This window comes from Leucoraja erinacea, chromosome 35, assembly GCF_028641065.1.
Source record: "Leucoraja erinacea ecotype New England chromosome 35, Leri_hhj_1, whole genome shotgun sequence".
In the NCBI taxonomy this organism is placed as follows: Eukaryota; Metazoa; Chordata; class Chondrichthyes; order Rajiformes; family Rajidae; genus Leucoraja; species Leucoraja erinaceus.
In genome coordinates this window covers 6,875,076-6,893,215 of record NC_073411.1, presented here as the reverse complement: position 1 = coordinate 6,893,215, position 18,140 = coordinate 6,875,076, and the positions used below count along the sequence as shown (strand labels likewise).

Below are 18,140 nucleotides of genomic sequence, written 5' to 3'. Positions count from 1 at the left end.
TGGTTAATGGGAAGATTATAGTTGGCCACCTGATGGTTGGCACGGACAGGGTGGGCTGAAGGGGCTGTTACCTCTGGGAAACCCTAGCAGGTACAAGCAGAATGTACAAACAGACAGCACTGCAGGTCAGGATTGAAGGCAATAATAAGGCATCTCTACTAACTGTGCCTATGCCAAGTATAAAGTCAATTAAGATTCAGATTCAGATTCAATTTAAATTGTCATTGTCAGTGTATAGTACAGAGACAACGAAATGCATTTAGCATCTCCCTGGAAGAGCGACATAGCAAATGATTTGAATAAATAATAATAAGTGTCCGGGGGGGGTGGTGATTGGCAGTCACCGAGGTACGTTGTTGAGTAGAGTGACAGCCGCCGGGAAGAAGCTGTTCCTCGACCTGCTGGTTCAGCAACGGAGAGACCTGTAGTGCCTCCCGGATGGTAGGAGGGTAAACAGTTCATGGTTGGGGTGAGAGCAGTCCTTGGCGATGCTGAGCGCCCTCCGCAGACAACGCTTGCTTTGGACAGACTCAATGGAGGGGAGCGAGGAACCGGTGATGCGTTGGGCAATTTTCACCACCCTCTGCAATGCCTTTCGGTCGGAGACAGAGCAGTTGCCATACCATACTGTGATGCAGTTGGTAAGGATGCTCTCGATGGTGCAGCGGTAGAAGTTCACCAGGATCTAAGGAGACAGATTCCGCAGCAAACTCCAGCAAACTCCAACAACATGGACCAGATCATCTGCATTAGTGGGAGAAATTGATATCATCCCCAGGATAAGTCTCTTTTTCTCAGACATAGGACAGCAGGGAATCTTTTACACCACCTCTTTTGATTCTTTGATTGCAAGAGACAGCATGGAAACTGTCGTTCAGCCCATTGAGTTCACCCTGACCATCAATCGTCAATCCAAAGATAGACACAGAGTGCTGGAGTAACTCGGTGGGTCAGGCAGCATCTCTGGAGAGAACTGACATTTCGGGTTGGGATCCTTCTTCACGCTCTTCAGACGACCCATCCACACCAGATCTATCTTAAACCACTTTCGCATCCACTCCCTACACACTTATAGACAATAGACAATAGGTGCAGGAGTAGGCCATTTGGCCCTTCGAGCCAGCACCGCAATTCAATGTGATCATGGCTGATCATCCCCAATCAGTACCCCGTTCCTGCCTTCTCCCCATATCCCCTGACTCCGCTATTTTTAAGAGCCCTATCTAGCTCTCTCTTGAAAGCATCCAGAGAACCTGCCTCCACCGCCCTCTGAGGCAGAGAATTCCACAGACTCACCACTCTCTGTGAGAAAAAGTGTTTCCTCGTCTCCGTTCTAAATGGCTTACTCCTTATTCTTAAACTGTGGCCCCTGGTTCTGGACTCCCCCCCCAACTTAAGGGAACATGTTTCCTGCCTCTAGCGTGTCCAAGCCCTGAACAATCTTATATGTTTCAATGAGATAACCTCTCATCCTTCTAAACTCCAGAGTGTACAAATCATTGGGCCAATATTTTACAGAGGCCAATTAACCGAAGCACCTGGAGTGAAACCACGCGGTAACTTGGAGAGCGTGCAAGCTCCACACAGACAGCTCCTGAGGTCAGGGTGGAAACAGCTGTGAAGAAGCAGCTCTACCAGTTGCACCACTGTGCTGCCCGTTCTTGAGTATCCGAAAGATGGTCACTCCGAGAATCCGTTACTCCACCGACACTGGTTCTGAAGAGTCACGGGATTTATCAAATGAAGCACATTAAAATGAGATATTCCAAAAATCAACAATTTGGATTAGAAAGCATTTAAACTCATTCACAAATCCCAGTAAGCGATGACTGGTTTAATGAGACGAAAGATCTAGTGGCTAAACATATAATGAAATGCTGAAAGAATACTCTTTGAAGAGACTGCATGCTTCATTAATACAACAGGCAGCGTTTCAAGTGAAGGAAAGAACTACAGATGCTGGTTTAAACTGAAGGCGGGTCTCGACCCAAAACATCACCTATTCTCCAGAGATGTTGTTTGACCAGGTGAGCTACTCAAACTTTTTGCGTCTATAGGCAGTATTTAATTTGCTCCGTCAAAAGATATCTCAAGTAGTAACAATCAGGAATAGAAAGTCAATGTACTCAGTGAATGAGACCGAGATAAAATCATGGGAGACCCCTTCCACCCCCTGCAACGGACTGTTCCAGCTGTTTTCAACTGCTACGGTCAGGCAAACGCCTCCGACCCAAAAACATCACCTTTTCTCCCAGAGGTTCAGTGTGACGCCTAGCTGAGGGACTAACTCAAAACGTTTTTCCTTCCATTATTTATTAGTAAAAGAATTTGTTTATGATCCGTTTAAATTTGATATCTCAAGTAGTTGCACACAATCAGGAATAGAAAGTCATTTCACTACTCTCGTAGTGTATGTGAAAAATAAGACTTGAGACTTGGCTTGACTGCATGTAGCACAAGTACAAGTTGATGCAGAATTAGGGTAGGTGTGTCAGAGGTTATGGGGAGAAGGCAGGTGAATGGGGTTAGGAGGGAGAGATAGATCAGACATGATTGAATGACGGGGTAGGCCATGTGGATCGAATGGCCTAATTTTCTCCTATCACTTATGATCTTATGAATTAGGCCTATCAAATCTACTCTGCCATTCAATCATGGCTCTAGATGTCAGATGTCAGCTGATCTATATCGGTGAGACCAAGCGTAGGCTTGGCGATCGTTTCGCCGAACACCTCCACTCGGTCCGCACTAACCAACCTGACCTCCCGGTGGCTCAGCACTTCAACTCCCCTTCCCATTCCGTATTCGACCTCTCTGTCCTGGGCCTCCTCCACGGCCAGAGTGAGCAACACCAGAAATTGGAGGAACAGCACCTCATATTCCGCTTGGGGAGTCTGCATCCTGGTGGCATGAACATTGAATTCTCACAATTCCGGTAGCCCTTGCTGTCTCCTCCCCCTTCCTACCTCTCCCTCAGCCCTCGGGCTCCTCCTCCTCCTTTTTCCTTTCTTCTCCCCGTCTCCCCCCACCCCCATCAGTCTGAAGAAGGGTTTCAGCCCGAAACGTTGCCTATTTCCTTCGCTCCATAGATGCTGCTGCACCCGCTGAGTTTCTGCAGCACTTTTGTCTACCATGTACATGGATAGGGCAGGTTTGGAGGGATATGGGCAAAATGCCCCAGTGTAGACGGGACATCATAATCATACGTTATTATCCACCTCCAGTTTAAATTCCATTTGGAATATTTTGGAGAACCAAGAAACCAAGAACCAAGCCAAGTATGTTTCGCAACATACGAGAAATTTGAGTGGCTGGTGTGGGCAAGTTGGGTTTAAGGGCCTGTGTCCACACTGTATCACTCTATGACTCTCTTAATAAGAAATGAATTACCAGCAGGTTGGAGGGACTCCAAATATTTAGCAACAATCATTGTCACAATTGCAGGAGGAGACAGGGTTGGAGAAATTGAGTGGGGCTTGGGATGGGGGCAGCTGAAGGCAGGGCACCAATATCAGAAATCTAATCCCACTTCGCTTTTACAAAGAGGAAGCGTTCACAGTGTGTGGCGATTATGGGACCACACACACACACACACACACACACATATATATGGGCCCAGTTGCCACACGCTACCCTCCGTCGATGCCTCTGCTGTGAGTTGAGCTAAACCTGCCATCGGCCACTTGCGGTCACTTGCCTTTTGTCAGCTGGCAGTGTTGGCATCAGGCCCAGCAACCCTGCCCGATCCATGCCCACACACCGCATGCAGCCTGTTGACTCAGAACAATACCCTGGCAGCCAGACCCTGCACGTCCCAGCCACTGAGAAACCTTCCCTTTCTGTCGTGTGGTGCTACACAATGCAGGAATGCCCCTGACGTACATAGGCCCACAGCCCCTGCCCCATCCTCAGCCAGTCACCTCCTGCAGCAACTGGCATCATCTCCTCTCCCTTACCCCAGATTTCCCTGTTTCAAGTAATGCGCAAATCTCCCAGGCCCAGAATCAACTTATTTTTGTTCAAATCCATGCCCCAAGTCTACAACATCCTTTAGTTAGAATAGAACATAAAACAGCACAAACATCCCAGCAGCAGTTATGTTTCTTTGCTTTGTGACTTGAATAGCTGTGGTAATTCTAGAGCTAGTACATGCCAACAAGCACAAGGGGCGGCACAGTGTCGCAGTGGTAGATCCGCTGCCTCACAGCGCCAGAGACCTGGGATCGATCCCGACTACGGGTGCTGTCTGTACGGAGTTTGCATGTTCTCCCTGTGACCGCGAGGGTTTTCTCTGGGTACTCCGGTTACCTCCCACATTCCAAAGGCATGCAGGTTTGTAGGTTAATGTAGGTAAATTGATGTATCTCTAAAGTGAACTAAAGGACATAAAATATAGAACAGTACAGCACAAGAACAGGCCCTTCAGCCACAATGTCTGTGCCTAACTTGATGCCAAGACCATCTCTTATGCACCCATACATAATCTATATCCCTTCGTTCCCCGCATATTCACATACTTATCCAAAGCTGCCTCAACCAACAACCCTGGCAGCTCGTTCCAGGCACTCATCACCCTCCGAGCAACAAATACTTGCCCCCGCGCATCTCCTTTAAACTGTACTCAACTCATCTAAGTTATGCCCTCCTTATGCAACCTAATCCCTCTCATACACCCATCAATGCACTCCCAATCCTCCTGCCACCAATTTACAGCAGGGGCAATGTGTAGAGGCCAAGGGGCATGTGTACCAGCATGTCTTTGGGATGTGTGGAGATGGGGGAAACATGTGGAGAGAAACCCACACATTACAGGAAGGCTGTAAAAACTCCACCCTGTAGCGAAGTGAGAGAGACACATAGAGCACTGTGTACACATTGTATATATGTATTACTTGGACAGGGGCCACAGAGTGGCACGGGTGAGGGGGACAATTTGGTGGAATTTGACAAATGTAAAAAAAATTGTACTGAAAAAATTTGCATAGTCTCCGAAAATGTCGGATGAATTTTTTGTTCGAATGTTTCATGAATTGCATATATTTATCAATTGAATAAAGTCTATTTTGAAATTTAAAAAAAAGAGAGACATAGAGCTCTACAGCATGGAGACAGGGCGACCAGCCATCCTTGAGGGTAGACAGTCAAAACCTTCCACCCAGGGTGGAAACATCCAACACCAGAGGACACAGCTATAGGATGAGAGCGGGTACGTTTATTGGAGATGTGAGGAGCAAGGTTTTTTTTTAAAAGGTGGTGGGTGCTTGGAACGCATTTCCAGGTGTGGTGGTGGTGGTGGAGGCAGATATATGATTGTGGCATTTAAGAGCCTTCTGGATAACTACATGGAAGTGCAGGGAATAGAGGGATACGGATCATGTACAGGCAGATGAGATCAGTTTAACTTGGCTTCATGTTTGGCACAAACATTACGGGCCAAAGAGCCAATTCCTGTGCTATGCTGTTCTATGTTCTATTAGATACAGTGATCCATGTAAGTGTAGGTTTCAATCGCACATTCTGTATTCCTTATCCACAGCTTTTATCCACAGTAGTTACCCAATGCTGGAAGTCCACACCTCCACTTCTCCTTGTGTCAAGCAAAGATCTTAGAGCGATATAAGATCTTTGGTGTCAAGTAGGATGGATGCTATGTTGTAAATCTAACCATGCACAACAATCCAAACAGATTTCAACACATATTGTGATTCGCAGCGGAGTGTGTGTCTCCTAATTCAGTCTTTTCAGCCGAACTACTGCACACCTTTAAAGTGTTCCTGTCCTGCTTAATGCTTTAATTACTTGGTTCAAATGAACAAATGGTCTGTTTATTGTTGCCATAAACAACACCTTTTACAAGCAAAAGGTGTTGGGAGATTTGCAGCTAGCTTGCTTGCTTGCTTGTTCTCTCTCACCCACTCTCACTCTCCCCCCCCCCCCCCCCCATAGTATGTGAAAGTTTAATTTAGTTCTTGGACACAGCGTGGAAACAGGCCCTTCGGCCCACACCGACCTGCAAGCCCCGCACACTAAAGGGCCTGTCCCACGAGCATGCGACTGCATGCAGCAAGCCTGAAGTGGGGGCTGCGTGGAGGTCGAGTGAGTGACATGAAGTTTGAGCGAAGTCCGCGGGAAGTTCGTGCGTGACGTACGGCGACGAGGCGGTGCGTACGGTGTCGAGGCGACTGCGGGCCGGCAGGCCGTCGCCGCTCGGAATTTTTGTACGCAGTCAGTTTTTCGGAGCCCCGCGCGACGTTGGGACCAGCTCCGCACAACTCCGGCGATCGAAGTGGGACAGGCCCCGCGCGAGGCCGTACGGCTCAAGCGACCACGTTATGTCGGGCTTGCCGCATGGAGTCGCATGCTCGTGGGACAGGCCCTTTACACACACACTAACACACACACACACACACACTAACACCCATACTAACACACACACACGATATCAAGCCGATTAACCTACAAACCTGGAGTGTGGGAGGAGACAAAGATCTCGGAGCAAACCCACGCAGGTCACGGGGAGAACGTACAAACTCCGTACAGACAGCATCCGTGGTCAGGATCGAACCTGGGTCTCTGGCGCTGCAAGGCAGTAGTTCTGCCGTTGTGCCACCGTGCCACCAGAGGTCGGGTGGATGGATGGGGAAGCTGACATTAATTTGCACAGAAGTTCTCTGGTGAAGCAAACCTTTAAGTGTTGTGGATGGATGAAGGTGCCACTGCTGTGATGTTGGGGAGAGTGCTGGGTCCAGCGACCCGAATTTGCACAATACAATTCTGCCTGCCACCCCGCAAAAGAGTTTACTCTTGTGGTACCCCAATGGTGATTTTAAGCTTTGCCGCTCAGGTAAGCATACTTATTCTTTTATCTGTCGTGGTGATTTTTTAATTTCAGAATATCATCTGTTTTGTTAAATATTTAAAAGCAGAATTCATGGAATGCATGGATAGTGTGGCTTTAAATGGGCCCCAAGTGGGTTTCATTCATAACACAGTTGAAATCTACCTAGAATACCTGGATGAAAGCAAATACTTCAGGTGCTAGTTGCATTAATCCGATAGAAATTATGTTCCGTAGTTACTCCTTAGAAATTATGTTCCTTATGTTTCTTAGAAATCCACGTATAAAGCTCCATCTTCAGCTTTTGTCCTTAGTAAATGAAAACAATGAGAGCAGCAAAAAGAGTTCCAAGTTGAAAGGGCGTAGGTGGAAGTTGGTTTCCAATGGAATTTGTGAAGCCACAAGCTGGTGAGTGGGCTGGCTAATTGCAAGAGCTTCAGTCCCGTGGCAGTGTGTAGCTGAGCAAGGGACACATTGCTGGAGTCAGAGGAAAGATTCCCACCCAAAACGTCATCTATTCCTTTTCTCCAGCGATGCTGCCTGTCCCGCTGAGTTACTCCAGCACTTTCTGCTGCCTGACCTGCTGAATTACTCCAGCATTTGGTGCCTGTTTGCTGTAGTTTAGTTTAGTGTAGGTTAAAGATAGAGTGTAGGTTAAAGATAAAGATATTCTTAGAATAAAGGGGAGGTCATTTAAGACTGAGGTGAGAAAAAACTTTTTCTCCCAGAGAGTTGTGAATTTATGGAATTCCCTGCCACAGAGGGCAGTGGAGGCCAAATCACTGGATGGATTTAAGAGAGAGTTAGATAGAGCTCTAGGGGCTAGTGGAGTCAAGGGATATGGGGAGAAGGCAGGCACGGGTTATTGATAGGGGACGGTCAGCCATGATCACAATGAATGGCGGTGCTGGCTCGAAGGGCCGAATGGCCTCCTGCACCTATTTTCTATGTTTCTAGTGTGGAAACAGGCCCTTCGGCCTGCCGAATCCGTGCCGGGCCAGCGTTCACCTGCACACTAGTTCTATCCTACACACTAGGGACAATTTACAGAAGCCAATTAACCTACAAAACCCGCATGTCTTTGGAAACCCACATGGTGAATGAATGAATGAATAAATGTATTGTACCAAGAAGGTACAAACTCCGTACAGACAGCACCCGTAGTCAGGAGAAGTAAAGGAGCACTGCCTCAGTAAATTGTCCCTGGTGTGTAGGGAGTGGGTGAGCAAGTTGGATAACACAGAGCTGGTGTCAATGAGTGATGATGGTCGGTGCGGACTCGGTGGCCTGAAGTGCTGTTTCCGCCCGGCACCATGAAAGTAAAGTCTAACCTTCTACGACATTGCCTGACAACATGCCCATGAGATTATTTTCAGACGACATTATCACATTAAGGGATGTTGTTATTGATGGGCACAAATTAATGTGCCTCAAGGACACCCTTGCCCTGTGCATGACTCCATTCATATAACAATGTGGCTGCAACTATATCTCCTCTCAAATCACTTGATTAACCTCAATCTTATAACCATCTTCACAGAGAATGCAGAATATGCTCTGTCGATGGAATATTTAAAAATTAAACACTGATTATAAAGGCAGCCCCATCTTTTGGTTAACATTGCCCGACCATTGATGAAATACTTCTCCTTGGATCGCTACCAAATTTGAAACAGAAGTGAATACTGGCCCGGTTCCAGCCACAGGGTCGAGCTATTTCAGTCGTTCCATGGTGGCTTTCAATGCTGTAAACTTACACCTGGAATCTGGACTGGCACGTCACGCACCAGAGTTATTTTCGGGCCAGTGTTGCCTGTCTCAACAAGTTGCTTCTGGAAGGCGAGAGAGAGGAGGGGCCCTCAAAGAGCCACTTGCAGCTTCTTCCTCAAAATTACCTCCCAAGTCTCATTCGCAAAAGCTGTTCAAACTCCAGGCTGATGAATGAAGTGTCACAATTGCATTTTCTAAAATGATGCATCAATGAATTGAAAATTAAAGGCCACTTTATTTCTGCAACAGGATGAAGAGCATCTGTGCTGAGAGAGTTCTATTCATTGGGGAAATGACTTCCTCACTTTAGAGATACAGCGCAGAAACAGGCCCTTCAGCCCAAGGAGTCCATGCCGACCAGCAATCCCCATACACTAGTACTATCCGACACACTAGGATTTTTACCGAAGCCAATTAGCCTACACAACTTTATGTCGTTGGAGTGTGGGAGGAAACCGGAACACCAGAGGAAGACCCACACAATCACTGGGAGAATGCACAAACTCCGTACAGGCAGAACCTGAAGTCAGGATTGAACCCGGGTCTCCGGCGCCGTAAGGCAGCAACTCTACAGCTGTTCCACCGTGCTGCCCCTTGCGATGTCTGATATTGGGGAACTCTGAAATACTCCCAGTAAAGTACTTAACCCTTGGAAGAACAAGTTGTGACCCCCTTTCACCATCATAATCTCATATGCTAGGAAATAATTCCTGATCTTCTCATCTACCTCATTGTAGCCCTTGCACTTTTTTTTTCAAATTGGCACTTTCTCAATAGCTGTAACACAATATTCTGCAATCTGTTTATTTTCTTTTGCACTACCTGATGTGCCTGATAGTAATGATCTGCCAGGCTTCATCCTTCCCCTCCTCTAGCTTTCGTTCCTCCCACCCCTGCAAACAGTCTGAAAAAGGGTCCCACCCCAAAACGTCACCTCTCCATGTTCTCCAGGGATACTGCCTGACCAGCTGAGATACTCCAGCACTTTGTGCCTTTCCTATGGTAATGCTGGGCCTGGATAGCACACAAAACTGATTTTAATTAAGAGAGAGGAGACATTAGGAAAAGGACTCAACCCGAAACATCACCTATTCCTTCGCTCCATAGATGCTGCCTCACCCGCTGAGTTTCTCCAGCATTTTTGTCTACCTTAGGAACTACAGATGTTGGTTTACAAAGAAAGACACAAGGTTCATAAGTCATAGGAGCAGAAGTAGGCCATTTGGCCCATCAAGTCTACTCCATCATTCAGTCATGGCTGATCTACCATTCCCTCTCAACCCCATTCTCCTCAATCTCCACCTTAAAAATACCCATTGACTTGGCCTTCACAGCCCTTTGTGGCAACGAGTTCCACAGATTCACCACCCTCTGACAAAATAAATTCCTCCTTATCTTCTTTCTAAAGTGGGAGAGTAACTCGGCAGGTCAGGCAGCACCTCTGGAGAACATGAATAGGTGAAGTCTCAGGCCGGGACCCTTTTTCAGGCTGGTTTGTTATATTTAGGCAGACATGTCCATAATGGATTAATACCAAAACCAAGTGAGCCATGACTTGAAAAACATCTCCTCCCTTACTGATCATTTACGCAACTCCCCACACTCGTCCCACTTCTACCGCCCATAGACTGCGAGCCACCCGCTCTAAAGACCCTCTTGCCCCAGACTCTGGCTCACATCTAGTGCTCTTGCCCACGGAGAACCAGCCCCCCTGCCTGGGCCTTTCCCTTCCAGAGCTCCACCGATCTTGGAGTCCACCTCAACGGTGCATTCAGAGGGGTGCAGTACCTTGGTCATCCCAGGCTGCAGAATCGTACAGCCATGGGACTTGGAGAAAACATTGCCCTCCCCAATGCCCCATCAAGGCAAGAGATTGAAAAGGAAGGGTTTACACCAGCATCTGCAGTTCCTCCCAACACAAGAGATTGAGAGGGCCTAGAGTAGTTAGGGTGTCTAAGGTTATAGGGAGAAGGCAGGAGAATGGAAAAAAATGATTGGATGATAGGGCAGATGCGATGGCTTAATGGCCTAATTCTGCCCGTATATCTTATGGCCTTTTAGTTTAGAGATACAGCGTGGAAATAGGCCCATCAGCCCACCGAGTCTGCGCTGACCAGTTCTATGTCATCCCATCTCCACACTAGGGACAATTCATCTACCATCCTGCACGTTTGTGGAATGTGGGAGGAAAACCGAGCACCCAGAAGAAAACCCACGTGGTCACTGGGAAAACGTGTAGGCTCCGCAGTGACAGCACCCGTAGTCAGGATCGAACCCGGGCCTCTGGCGCTGCAAGGCAGTAACTCTGCCCACATTCACTAGTTCTATCCCGTACACACCAGAAGCCACAGGCCTGCACGCCTTTAGAATGTGCGAGGAAACCTGAGCACCTGGTGAAACCCACATGGTCCCAGGGAGAGTATACAAAGCCCATACAGACAGCACTCATAGTCAGGATCGAACCCTGGTCTCTGGTGCCGTAAGGCATCAACTCTATCGCTGGGCCGCCCGTGTCTTATGGTATATTAACACGTTGATGCCCCATCGTTTTGCCCAGCGCTGTAGCTGGGGGAACCATTTGACCCAGTGCCAACACACTGCAGTGTCGGGTGTCAGTGACTTACTTCTGTGGGCAGCTGCTTGAAAGGTCTACCAGTGAAACACAAGCTGGGACAAGTTGGCTTTTTTTTCCCCTGACATCCTGAAATAAGCAGCAAGTGGACGTCCCAGCTGTAACCCAGAGCAGCTCACTCAGATCATTTACAACTCGATCAAACTCTTCAGCCACCTCTGCCCTTTGAATTTGCGTAAAGCAATGATTCCTCCCGCTCCCTCCCTCGAGGCAGGTTACAGGTGATGTCCGCACTGCAGCGGTTCCGGTAACAAGCTTACCCTCGCTAATGTGGCAAGGCGATATCAAACAAATATCTGAGATATGGAATTGAAATGTTCTCTCTCAGAATGGGTCAATTTTTAATCTTGCTTTCAGCTTCATTTAGACTTTAGAGATACAACGTGGAAACAAGCCCTTCGGCCCATCGAATCCATGCCGACCAGTGATCACTCCGTACCCAGCTCTATCCTACACACTAGGGACAATTTACAATTTACAGAAGCCAATTAACCCTCCAAACCTGTAGGAAGGAATTGCAGATACTAGTTTATACCAAAGATAGACACAAAGTGATGGTGTAACCCAGCGGGTCAGTCAGCATCTCTTAAGAAAAAGGTCTGAAAAAAGGTTCCATCACCCAACATTTTTCTACAGAGATGCTGCCTGACCCGCTGAGTTACTCCAGCATTTTGTGTCCAACCAACAAACCTGCACGTCTTTGGAGTGTGGGAGGAAACAAGAGCATCCCGCGAAAATCCACGTGGTCACAAGGAGAACATACAAAGTCCGTACAGAGAGTATCCATAGTCAGGATAGCCTGTTTCCCTGCTCCGTGACTCTAAGTGGGGAAGCTGAAATTTCAAAGTGCACAGAAAAGTCAACACAAGAAATAAGAGAGAAGTAACTGCAGATGCTGGTTTACTAAAAATCACAAAGTCAGGCAGCATCTGTGGAGATAGAGATAAAAGTGCTGGAGAAACTCAGCGGGTGCAGCAGCATCTATGGAGCAAAGGAAATAGGCAACATTTCGGACCGAGTCTCTGAACATGGATGGATGACGATTCTAACAAGTAATAAGCAGAAAGATTGAGTATCAAGTATCTACACTGTGGATGGCTTGACTGTAATCATGTATTGTCTTTCTGCTGACTGGTTAGCACGCAACAAAAACTTTTCACTGTACCTCAGTGCATGTGGCAATAAACTAAACAGAACTGAACTGAATATTAACACGAAACATTACTTTAGAACATCTTTAGTAGCAGAACATTGTCAGCCTTCCAGCTAGATTGTTGGCACGCAAAGTATAGAAGATATCAGGTTTGACCTAATCTGGAAAGAGAGGTTAAAGAGAGGCATTTGACTCATGTTCAGGGTCTTGGCACGCATCATAAAGGGAAGAGGTTCAGTTTGCTCGAATATGTTTGTGTGCCAAGACCTTCGGGTGAATCAGAGATGAGAATGTACATTGTGGACACAAGGTCAGAAGGAATAGGAGTAAAATGATTTGCTCTTTTCAGTCATGGCTTTGACTCATCAACTTTAAGACTCACCTTGACTTTATTGAAGGTACAACATTCTTTTAGGTTTAAGAAGGAACTGCAGATGCTGGAAAATCGAAGGTACACAAAAAAGCTGGAGAAACTCAGCGGGTGCAGCAGCATCTATGGAGCTGGGCCTGAAGAAGGGTTTCGGCCCTTCTCCTTCCCTCCATAGATGCTGCTGCACCCGCTGAGTTTCTCCAGCTTTTTTGTGTACATTCTTTTAGGTTTGGTGTCTTCATAAGGTCATAAGTGACAGGAGCAGAATTAGGCCATTCGGCCCATCAAGTCTAACCCCGCCATTCAATCATGGTTGATCTATCTCCCATTCTCCTGCCTCCTCACCATAACACCTGACACCCTTACTAATCAAGAATCTATCTATCTCTGCCTTAAAAATATCCACTGACTTGGCCTCCACACCCTTCTGTGGCAAAGAATTCCAGTTTCACCATCCTCTGACTAAAGACATTTCTCCTCCTCTCCTCCCGTGAGTTTTCCCAGTAAAAGTTTCATTTGTTCCTAGTGTGTAGGATCGTGCTAGTCCACAGGGTGATCGCTGGTCGGAGCAGACTCTGTGGGCCGAAGGGCCTATTTTTCACGCTGTATCTCTAAAATCTAACTTGACCTTGCGTGCATTGAGGAAAATGATATATTCTCTCATTCCCAATGTCTCAGCATTCCTTCAGAATACATTTTCAACTGAGCTTTGTCAATACTCCTGGCATCGGCTCAGTTATTAACTATTATATTACATTTTGCTCTTGCCTTCAGTGGGGTGGCTACAATTTTAAATTGTGCTCCTTGCAATGCTCAGCAATTTCATTACGCGAGCCTGTGTTGCGTTTTTAGTGAGCAGTTGCTTGACGGCCACTACTTTGGCATACAGTCTTTACTCCAACTTTGCACGCTGGTCTTTCTACAGTGAATGCGTTGAATTGCCTGAGTCTGACACTTATGGAGATTGACACCCAAGATGGTTGCACCTGTCAACTCAGATTGTGCTTGCATGGCATGGGCTTGCTACTGGAGCTTATCCTTTGCTCGTACCATTGAGCCTCGAGCGTATGGAGTGGCACTGAGGGGTGGTGCAGCATTAGAGTTGCCGCCTTACAGCGCCCGAGTCCCAGGTTCGATCCTGACCACGGGTGCTGTCTGTATGGAGTTTGTACATCCTTTTCTTGACCTGTGTGGGGTTTCTTCTGGATCTCTGGTTTTCTTCCCCAGTCCAAAGACGTACAGGTTTGTTGATTAATTGGCTTGGTATCATTGGAAATTGACCTAGTGTGTGTAGGATAGTGTTAGTGTGCGGTGATCGCTGGTCGGCAGGGACTTGATGGGCCGAAGGGCCTGTTTCCGCACTACATCTCCAAACTAAACAGCATAGCACAGGTACATGTCACTTCAGCCCGCTATAACCATATGACCATATGCTGACATGTCGCCATCCTTACCTCCATGGGTCTACCCAAAAGCCCCTTCAATGCCCCTATCATATCTACTCCACCATCACCACCCCTGGCAGCGTATTCCTGGCATCCATCATTCTCTGTGTAAAGATATTTGGCCTCCACATCTCCTTTAGACTTTGCCCTCTTCACCTTAAAGTTCTGCCATCTAAGACCATTTGACAAAGATAGACACAAAACACTGGAGCAATTCAGTGGGTAAGGCAACATCTCTGGAGAAAAGGTTGATTTGTACGGGTGTCAGGGGTTATAGGGAGAAGGCAGAATAATGGGTTGAGAGGGAAACATAGATCAGCTATGATTGAATGGCAGATTAGACCCGGTGGCTGAACGGACTGGAGAAAAAGAATAGGTGACGTTTCGGGTTGAGACACTTCTTCAGACTGAAGAGTGGTCTCGATCCGAACATCATCTATTCCTTTTCTTCAGAGATGCTGCCTGCCTGACCCACTGAGTTACTCCAACATTTTGTGTCCATGATATTTAATGAGTTTAGCACCAAAGAGCTCCAACCCAAGGCTGCAAATGTATACAGAGCAAGCGAGCGAGCAGAGGGTGCCAATCCTTGTGCTGGTACCAAACACAAACACAGCAGCCCTGGGGTAACAACACACAGCTAGAGTAGCACAATCATGTCAAGCCAAGCAAAGAATGATGTGCAAAGTTGTTCAGCTGTGTGGAGAATTAATTGATAACAATGAGCAGAACAATATGCAATTAGCATTAAACAGTGAAACACAACATACTGGAGGAGCTCTGCGGGTCAGGCAGCATCTTTTAGATCTTACTTTAGAGATACAGCGCAGAAACAGCCCCTTCGGCCCATAAAGACCGTGCCGAAGAGCCATCGACATTAGTTCTATCCTGCACACTAGGGACAATTTACAGAAGTCAATTTCATCTACAAACCTGGAGCGTGGGGGGAAACCGGAGCACCCGGAGCAAACCCGCGCAGTCTCGGGGAGAACGTACAGACACCGTGGTCTCTGGTGCTGCAAGGCAGCAACTCTACCGCTGCGCCACCCTGCCGCCCATCTACAGGGGGAATGGAGAGGAACATGGCGAAACAAACAGGGGACAGAGCGGGGGGGGGCACACACAGAGGGTCTCACAGAACTCCTAACAACAAAATTGGGGTCACTGAGACCTGTAACGGGACGTGCACAGATTTAATCCAAAATGGGAGGAGTCCATTCGTCCCATCAAATCCATACTGGGCCTTTGTGGAGCAATCCCCAAATCAGTTGCATCCCACCACTCTTCATTCACCCTCTCCCCCCTCCCCTCCCCCTTGCCCCTCCAAGTCCAGAGTCTACCCTCTCTGGGCCTTAACTTCCAGTCCGGCTGTTCACACCTTTGAACAAATATATCCTATTCAAGTGCAAATGTCTCCGCCGATTCCTGTTGAAATAAGGGGAGTTGGGACATCCCGACGCCCAGCGACTGCAGTGTAAGATAACAGTGTTTTCTAAAGCAAAACACAAAGTGTTGGAGGAAGTCAGCGGTTCGGGCACCACGGTGTGTTGGTGGCACATTGGCAGGCGACGTTTCTTCCCGGGACCCATCCATTCCCCCTACAGATGCTGCCCGAGCCGCCGACTCACTCCAGCACTTCGTATTTTGCTCAGGAATCCAGTATGTTTCAGAGTGCACCTTAAATGATCATACCTCTCTTCATAGTCCTATTGCGATAACATTCTTCTCCAAATGCATATCTGGCAGGCTCCTCCGCTGAGCTTCCTCTGCAAGGGTCATTTTACAGTGTCGCACCTTGCACACATTGAATCCTTGCACCAGTTTGCATTGTCACGTCCGGGGCAGCATCTTTCCAAAGGCAGAATGTAGAAAAGTTGTTCTTACACCCTGTCCCGGTTTGCCGCTGTTCAGCCGGCGCTGAGATTTCCAACTCTAGGGGAAAGCTAGGAATCCCTGCAGCATAATCTCTTTCACACACACACACACACTTGCCCGACAGACTGCCCAGCCTCCTCATTACACATTCAGCCCTGCAGAAACACTAGCATCGATTGGCTCTTGGGCTGAGCAGAGCCTTTCTCTGTTAAAGGGACACTTTCAGAGGCCGCTGCACCGTCCAAATCCCGTGCAGACAAAAAATAACCTCTGCACAAAACGACACACAGTGCTGGAATAACTCAGCTGGACAAGGCAGCACCTCTGGAGAACATGGATCGGTGATAGGGTCAACATTTCTGCACACTTACTCTATCCCTTTCTGAATTCGTCTCCAATCAAACTTGCTGGCGTTTAGAAGAATGAGAGGGGGTACCTCATTGAAACATACAGAATTAATGAAAGGCTCGGGTAGAATGGATGTGGAGAGGATGTTTCCATTAGTGGGAGAGTCAAGGACTAGAGGCCATAGCCTCAGAATTAAAGGACGTTCTTTTAGGAATTGGATGAGGAGAAATGTCTTTACTCAGAGGGTGGTGAATCTGGAATCCTTTGCCACAGATGGCTGGAGAGGTCAAGTCAGTGGCTATTTTTAAGGCAGAGATAGACAAATTATTGATTAGAACAGGTGTCAAGGGTTATGGGGAGAAGGCAGGAAGATGGGATTAGGAGGCAGAGATCAGCCATGATTGAATGGTGGAGTAGACTCAATGGGCTGAATGGCCTAATTCTACTCTGATAACCTGTGAGCTTGTGAACCTGAGGGGCAACGTTTTCACTCAGAGGGTGGTTGGTGTGTGGAAGGGGGTAGTTGAGGCAGGTGTGGAGTGGGGATTTTAAACAAAGCACCACGGCATTGGGCTCTGGAGGTCACGGAACTCAATGGCAGGGAACAGAATGGTCAGCTTGGCCAGGCCCAGCACCAAACTGACCAAGCCATACCCCAATCAACCCTCACCACCCCTGAAGAAGTGTAAAAACAAGGAACTGCAGATGCAGGTTTAATTTAAAAAAAGACGCAAAGTGCTGGAATAGTTTAGCCTAGTTTATTGTCACCTGAACTGAGGTACAGTGAAAAGCTTTTGTTGCATGCTAACCAGTCAGTGGAAAGACCATACACAATTGCATTTTGAGCCATTCACAGTGTATAGGTACATGATAAAGGGAATAACATGAATAACGTTAGTGCAAGATAAAGTCAGTAAAGTCTGATAAAAGATTAGTCTGAGGGCTGCAATGAGGTAGGGTAGAAGCTCAGGACTGCTCTCGCATTGTGTTAGGATGGTTTAGTTGCTTGTATCTCACTAACTCTGCGGGTCAGGCAGCATCTCTGTAGAACGTAGATACATGGCGTTTCGGGTCAAACTGTGTCACAATTCTTAAACTGTGGCCCCTGGTTTTGGGTTAGTCCAGAACCAGGGGCCACCGTTTAAGAATAAGGGGTAAGGCATTTAGAACGGAGATGAGGAAACACTTTTTCCACACAGAGAGTTGTGAGTCTGTGGAATTCTCTGCTTCAGAGGACGGTGGATACTTTCAAGAGAGAGCTTGATAGGGCTCTTGAAGACAGCGGAGCCAGGGGATATGGGGAGAAGGCAGGAACTGTGGATGATCAGCCACGATCACATTGAATGGCGGTGCTGGCTCGAAGGGCCGAATGGCCTACTCCTGCACCTATTGTCTACTGGGTCGGATCCCTTCGTCAGACAGGTGGTCCCTCGGAATGTGCTTCTCCCCTTTTACCGTCAGCGATCTCCCACTTCATCTTAACCAGCAGCAATTCAGAGAGTGGATGAAGATAGTTACTGGGAGTGTTGTAATAACCAGGCATCCTTGTTCCCTACTAGAGATTAGAAGCGATCCTGCCAGGCACTCGCTCTCTGTGTGACTTCTCTCTCTGGGGATTCCAATCAGACACTGAAATGCAGATTAGGACCAGCTATTCACAAAATGCTTGAATCTATGAGCCGCCTTGCACAGTTTCACTTCACTACCAT

At 47.5% G+C, this 18,140-nt stretch overlaps 1 protein-coding gene across 1 annotated transcript in view; it reads right to left on the bottom strand.

Moving 5' to 3' along the window:
• Nucleotides 1–16,305, bottom strand: part of LOC129713247 (leucine zipper putative tumor suppressor 1-like) — a 35,400-nt gene extending 19,095 nt beyond the window's left edge. The window contains exon 1 of the mRNA XM_055662184.1: nucleotides 15,901–16,305. The gene's annotated coding sequence lies outside the window, so the exon portion shown is untranslated. The remainder of the gene's footprint in view (nucleotides 1–15,900) is intronic.
• Nucleotides 16,306–18,140: the final 1,835 nt, after the last annotated feature.